Genomic DNA, 7,500 nt, shown 5'->3' with positions numbered 1-7,500 from the left:
TTTTTATCCACAACCTTTACCTGCCTTTTTTTTCTCTCCGAGCATGCCAAAGTTGAGAGAAAACGCCGTTTGGCATGGACGGGAGGAGGTGTGGAGGAGTAGTCCATTTTTGAATGGCAGCGGAAAGATTTTGGCAATTGTAGCGAGGTTCTTCGGACTTTTATCCACAACCTTTACCTGCCTTTTCCTCAGCGAGCATGCCAAAGTTGAGAGAAAACGCCCTTCGCCATTGACGGGACCAGACGTTGACGACTACGTCTTTCTTTTTTTCACGGCGCCTGAACGATTTGGGCAATTCTCCACAGCGCGTTTACTTTTTATCCACAACCTTTACCTGCCTTTTCCTCAGCGAGCATGCCAAAGTTGAGAGGAAAACGCCGTTTGGCATGGACAGGAGCAGGCGTTGACGACCAGGTCTTTTTTTTGGTCTTTTTTTTTCACAGCGCCGGAAGGATTCAGGCAATTCTCCAAAGCCGGTTACTTTTATCCACAACCTTTACTGGACCTTTTTTTTCTTTTTTTCCTTTTTTCTCTCTCCGAGCATGCCAAAGTTGATAGAAAACGCGGTTCGGCATGGACGGGAGCAGGCGTTGAGGAGTAGGCCTTTTTTTGAGGGCCCAGAAAGTATTTTGGCAATTTTTGACTTTTTTATCCACAACCTTTACCTGCCTTTTTTTCTCTCCGAGCATGCCAAAGTTGAGAGAAAACGCCGTTTGGCATGGACGGGAGGAGGTGTGGAGGAGTAGTCCATTTTTGAATGGCAGCGGAAAGATTTTGGCAATTGTAGCGAGGTTCTTCGGACTTTTATCCACAACCTTTACCTGCCTTTTCCTCAGCGAGCATGCCAAAGTTGAGAGGAAAACGCCCTTCGCCATTGACGGGACCAGACGTTGACGACTACGTCTTTCTTTTTTTCACGGCGCCTGAACGATTTGGGCAATTCTCCACAGCGCGTTTACTTTTTATCCACAACCTTTACCTGCCTTTTCCTCAGCGAGCATGCCAAAGTTGAGAGGAAAACGCCGTTTGGCATGGACAGGAGCAGGCGTTGACGACCAGGTCTTTTTTTTTGGTCTTTTTTTTTCACAGCGCCGGAAGGATTCAGGCAATTCTCCAAAGCCGGTTACTTTTATCCACAACCTTTACTGGACCTTTTTTTTCTTTTTTTCCTTTTTTCTCTCTCCGAGCATGCCAAAGTTGATAGAAAACGCGGTTCGGCATGGACGGGAGCAGGCGTTGAGGAGTAGGCCTTTTTTTGAGGGCCCAGAAAGTATTTTGGCAATTTTTGACTTTTTTATCCACAACCTTTACCTGCCTTTTTTTCTCTCCGAGCATGCCAAAGTTGAGAGAAAACGCCGTTTGGCATGGACGGGAGGAGGTGTGGAGGAGTAGTCCATTTTTGAATGGCAGCGGAAAGATTTTGGCAATTGTAGCGAGGTTCTTCGGACTTTTATCCACAACCTTTACCTGCCTTTTCCTCAGCGAGCATGCAAAGTTGAGAGAAAACGCCCTTCGCCATTGACGGGACAGACGTTGACGACTACGTCTTTCTTTTTTTCACGGCGCCTGAACGATTGGGCAATTCTCCACAGCGCGTTTACTTTTTATCCACAACCTTTACCTGCCTTTTCCTCAGCGAGCATGCCAAAGTTGAGAGGAAAACGCCGTTTGGCATGGACAGGAGCAGGCGTTGACGACCAGGTCTTTTTTTTGGTCTTTTTTTTTCACAGCGCCGGAAGGATTCAGGCAATTCTCCAAAGCCGGTTACTTTTATCCACAACCTTTACTGGACCTTTTTTTTCTTTTTTTCCTTTTTTCTCTCTCCGAGCATGCCAAAGTTGATAGAAACGCGGTTCGGCATGGACGGGAGCAGGCGTTGAGGAGTAGGCCTTTTTTTGAGGGCCCAGAAAGTATTTTGGCAATTTTTGACTTTTTTATCCACAACCTTTACCTGCCTTTTTTTCTCTCCGAGCATGCCAAAGTTGAGAGAAAACGCCGTTTGGCATGGACGGGAGGAGGTGTGGAGGAGTAGTCCATTTTTGAATGGCAGCGGAAAGATTTTGGCAATTGTAGCGAGGTTCTTCGGACTTTTATCCACAACCTTTACCTGCCTTTTCCTCAGCGAGCATGCCAAAGTTGAGAGAAAACGCCCTTCGCCATTGACGGGACCAGACGTTGACGACTACGTCTTTCTTTTTTTCACGGCGCCTGAACGATTTGGGCAATTCTCCACAGCGCGTTTACTTTTTATCCACAACCTTTACCTGCCTTTTCCTCAGCGAGCATGCCAAAGTTGAGAGGAAAACGCGTTTGGCATGGACAGGAGGCAGGCGTTGACGACCAGGTCTTCTTTTTTGGTCTTTTTTTTTCACAGCGCCGGAAGGATTCAGGCAATTCTCCAAAGCCGGTTACTTTTATCCACAACCTTTACTGGACCTTTTTTTCTTTTTTTCCTTTTTTCTCTCTCGAGCATGCCAAAGTTGATAGAAAACAGCGGTTCGGCATGGACGGGAGCACGGCGTTGAGGAGTAGGCCTTTTTTTTGAGGGCCCAGAAAGTATTTTGGCAATTTTTTACTTTTTTATCCACAACCTTTACTGCCTTTTTTTTCTCTCCGAGCATGCCAAAGTTGAGAGAAAAACGCCGTTTGGCATGGACGGGAGGAGGTGTGAGAGGAGTAGTCCATTTTTGAATGGCAGGCGGAACGATTTTGGCAATTGTAGCGAGGTTCTTCGGACTTTTATTCCACAACCTTTACCTGCCTTTTCCTCAGCGAGCATGCCAAAGTTGAGAGAAAACGCCCTTCGCATTGACGGGACCAGACGTTGACGACTACGTCTTTCTTTTTTTCACCTGCGCCCTGAACGATTTGGCAATTCTCCACAGCGCGTTTACTTTTTATCCACAACCTTTACCTGCCTTCTCTCAGCGAGCATGCCAAAGTTGAGAGGAAAACGCCGTTTGGCATGGACAGGAGCAGGCGTTGACGACCAGGTCTTTTTTTTGGTCTTTTTTTTTCACAGCGCCGGAAGGATTCAGGCAATTCTCCAAAGCCGGTTACTTTTATCCACAACCTTTACTGGACCTTTTTTTTCTTTTTTTCCTTTTTTCTCTCTCCGAGCATGCCAAAGTTGATAGAAAACGCGGTTCGGCATGGACGGGAGCAGGCGTTGAGGAGTAGGCCTTTTTTTGAGGGCCCAGAAAGTATTTTGGCAATTTTTTACTTTTTTATCCACAACCTTTACCTGCCTTTTTTTCTCTCCGAGCATGCCAAAGTTGAGAGAAAACGCCGTTTGGCATGGACGGGAGGAGGTGTGGAGGAGTAGTCCATTTTTGAATGGCAGCGGAAAGATTTTGGCAATTGTAGCGAGGTTCTTCGGACTTTTATCCACAACCTTTACCTGCCTTTTCCTCAGCGAGCATGCCAAAGTTGAGAGAAAACGCCCTTCGCCATTGACGGGACCAGACGTTGACGACTACGTCTTTCTTTTTTTCACGGCGCCTGAACGATTTGGGCAATTCTCCACAGCGCGTTTACTTTTTATCCACAACCTTTACCTGCCTTTTCCTCAGCGAGCATGCCAAAGTTGAGAGGAAAACGCCGTTTGGCATGGACAGGAGCAGGCGTTGACGACCAGGTCTTTTTTTTGGTCTTTTTTTTTCACAGCGCCGGAAGGATTCAGGCAATTCTCCAAAGCCGGTTACTTTTATCCACAACCTTTACTGGACCTTTTTTTTCTTTTTTCCTTTTTTCTCTCTCCGAGCATGCCAAAGTTGATAGAAAACGCGGTTCGGCATGGACGGGAGCAGGCGTTGAGGAGTAGGCCTTTTTTTGAGGGCCCAGAAAGTATTTTGGCAATTTTTTACTTTTTTATCCACAACCTTTACCTGCCTTTTTTTCTCTCCGAGCATGCCAAAGTTGAGAGAAAACGCCGTTTGGCATGGACGGGAGGAGGTGTGGAGGAGTAGTCCATTTTTGAATGGCAGCGGAAAGATTTTGGCAATTGTAGCGAGGTTCTTCGGACTTTTATCCACAACCTTTACCTGCCTTTTCCTCAGCGAGCATGCCAAAGTTGAGAGAAAACGCCCTTCGCCATTGACGGGACCAGACGTTGACGACTACGTCTTTCTTTTTTTCACGGCGCCTGAACGATTTGGGCAATTCTCCACAGCGCGTTTACTTTTTATCCACAACCTTTACCTGCCTTTTCCTCAGCGAGCATGCCAAAGTTGAGAGGAAAACGCCGTTTGGCATGGACAGGAGCAGGCGTTGACGACCAGGTCTTTTTTTTGGTCTTTTTTTTTCACAGCGCCGGAAGGATTCAGGCAATTCTCCAAAGCCGGTTACTTTTATCCACAACCTTTACTGGACCTTTTTTTTCTTTTTTTCCTTTTTTCTCTCTCCGAGCATGCCAAAGTTGATAGAAAACGCGGTTCGGCATGGACGGGAGCAGGCGTTGAGGAGTAGGCCTTTTTTGAGGGCCCAGAAAGTATTTTGGCAATTTTTTACTTTTTTATCCACAACCTTTACCTGCCTTTTTTTCTCTCCGAGCATGCCAAAGTTGAGAGAAAACGCCGTTTGGCATGGACGGGAGGAGGTGTGGAGGAGTAGTCCATTTTTGAATGGCAGCGGAAAGATTTTGGCAATTGTAGCGAGGTTCTTCGGACTTTTATCCACAACCTTTACCTGCCTTTTCCTCAGCGAGCATGCCAAAGTTGAGAGAAAACGCCCTTCGCCATTGACGGGACCAGACGTTGACGACTACGTCTTTCTTTTTTTCACGGCGCCTGAACGATTTGGGCAATTCTCCACAGCGCGTTTACTTTTTATCCACAACCTTTACCTGCCTTTTCCTCAGCGAGCATGCCAAAGTTGAGAGGAAAACGCCGTTTGGCATGGACAGGAGCAGGCGTTGACGACCAGGTCTTTTTTTTGGTCTTTTTTTTTCACAGCGCCGGAAGGATTCAGGCAATTCTCCAAAGCCGGTTACTTTTATCCACAACCTTTACTGGACCTTTTTTTTCTTTTTTTCCTTTTTTCTCTCTCCGAGCATGCCAAAGTTGATAGAAAACGCGGTTCGGCATGGACGGGAGCAGGCGTTGAGGAGTAGGCCTTTTTTTGAGGGCCCAGAAAGTATTTTGGCAATTTTTTACTTTTTTATCCACAACCTTTACCTGCCTTTTTTTCTCTCCGAGCATGCCAAAGTTGAGAGAAAACGCCGTTTGGCATGGACGGGAGGAGGTGTGGAGGAGTAGTCCATTTTTGAATGGCAGCGGAAAGATTTTGGCAATTGTAGCGAGGTTCTTCGGACTTTTATCCACAACCTTTACCTGCCTTTTCCTCAGCGAGCATGCCAAAGTTGAGAGAAAACGCCCTTCGCCATTGACGGGACCAGACGTTGACGACTACGTCTTTCTTTTTTTCACGGCGCCTGAACGATTTGGGCAATTCTCCACAGCGCGTTTACTTTTTATCCACAACCTTTACCTGCCTTTTCCTCAGCGAGCATGCCAAAGTTGAGAGGAAAACGCCGTTTGGCATGGACAGGAGCAGGCGTTGACGACCAGGTCTTTTTTTTGGTCTTTTTTTTTCACAGCGCCGGAAGGATTCAGGCAATTCTCCAAAGCCGGTTACTTTTATCCACAACCTTTACTGGACCTTTTTTTTCTTTTTTTCCTTTTTTCTCTCTCCGAGCATGCCAAAGTTGATAGAAAACGCGGTTCGGCATGGACGGGAGCAGGCGTTGAGGAGTAGGCCTTTTTTTGAGGGCCCAGAAAGTATTTTGGCAATTTTTTACTTTTTTATCCACAACCTTTACCTGCCTTTTTTTCTCTCCGAGCATGCCAAAGTTGAGAGAAAACGCCGTTTGGCATGGACGGGAGGAGGTGTGGAGGAGTAGTCCATTTTTGAATGGCAGCGGAAAGATTTTGGCAATTGTAGCGAGGTTCTTCGGACTTTTATCCACAACCTTTACCTGCCTTTTCCTCAGCGAGCATGCCAAAGTTGAGAGAAAACGCCCTTCGCCATTGACGGGACCAGACGTTGACGACTACGTCTTTCTTTTTTTCACGGCGCCTGAACGATTTGGGCAATTCTCCACAGCGCGTTTACTTTTTATCCACAACCTTTACCTGCCTTTTCCTCAGCGAGCATGCCAAAGTTGAGAGGAAAACGCCGTTTGGCATGGACAGGAGCAGGCGTTGACGACCAGGTCTTTTTTTTGGTCTTTTTTTTTCACAGCGCCGGAAGGATTCAGGCAATTCTCCAAAGCCGGTTACTTTTATCCACAACCTTTACTGGACCTTTTTTTTCTTTTTTTCCTTTTTTCTCTCTCCGAGCATGCCAAAGTTGATAGAAAACGCGGTTCGGCATGGACGGGAGCAGGCGTTGAGGAGTAGGCCTTTTTTTGAGGGCCCAGAAAGTATTTTGGCAATTTTTTACTTTTTTATCCACAACCTTTACCTGCCTTTTTTTCTCTCCGAGCATGCCAAAGTTGAGAGAAAACGCCGTTTGGCATGGACGGGAGGAGGTGTGGAGGAGTAGTCCATTTTTGAATGGCAGCGGAAAGATTTTGGCAATTGTAGCGAGGTTCTTCGGACTTTTATCCACAACCTTTACCTGCCTTTTCCTCAGCGAGCATGCCAAAGTTGAGAGAAAACGCCCTTCGCCATTGACGGGACCAGACGTTGACGACTACGTCTTTCTTTTTTTCACGGCGCCTGAACGATTTGGGCAATTCTCCACAGCGCGTTTACTTTTTATCCACAACCTTTACCTGCCTTTTCCTCAGCGAGCATGCCAAAGTTGAGAGGAAAACGCCGTTTGGCATGGACAGGAGCAGGCGTTGACGACCAGGTCTTTTTTTTGGTCTTTTTTTTTCACAGCGCCGGAAGGATTCAGGCAATTCTCCAAAGCCGGTTACTTTTATCCACAACCTTTACTGGACCTTTTTTTTCTTTTTTTCCTTTTTTCTCTCTCCGAGCATGCCAAAGTTGATAGAAAACGCGGTTCGGCATGGACGGGAGCAGGCGTTGAGGAGTAGGCCTTTTTTTGAGGGCCCAGAAAGTATTTTGGCAATTTTTTACTTTTTTATCCACAACCTTTACCTGCCTTTTTTTCTCTCCGAGCATGCCAAAGTTGAGAGAAAACGCCGTTTGGCATGGACGGGAGGAGGTGTGGAGGAGTAGTCCATTTTTGAATGGCAGCGGAAAGATTTTGGCAATTGTAGCGAGGTTCTTCGGACTTTTATCCACAACCTTTACCTGCCTTTTCCTCAGCGAGCATGCCAAAGTTGAGAGAAAACGCCCTTCGCCATTGACGGGACCAGACGTTGACGACTACGTCTTTCTTTTTTTCACGGCGCCTGAACGATTTGGGCAATTCTCCACAGCGCGTTTACTTTTTATCCACAACCTTTACCTGCCTTTTCCTCAGCGAGCATGCCAAAGTTGAGAGGAAAACGCCGTTTGGCATGGACAGGAGCAGGCGTTGACGACCAGG

The sequence above is a fragment of the Babylonia areolata genome, unplaced genomic scaffold (genome assembly GCF_041734735.1).
Source record: "Babylonia areolata isolate BAREFJ2019XMU unplaced genomic scaffold, ASM4173473v1 tig00007149, whole genome shotgun sequence".
Classification (NCBI taxonomy): domain Eukaryota; kingdom Metazoa; phylum Mollusca; class Gastropoda; order Neogastropoda; family Buccinidae; genus Babylonia; species Babylonia areolata.
The sequence above is the reverse complement of the archived record's forward strand: the minus strand, read 5'-3'. Positions refer to the sequence as shown.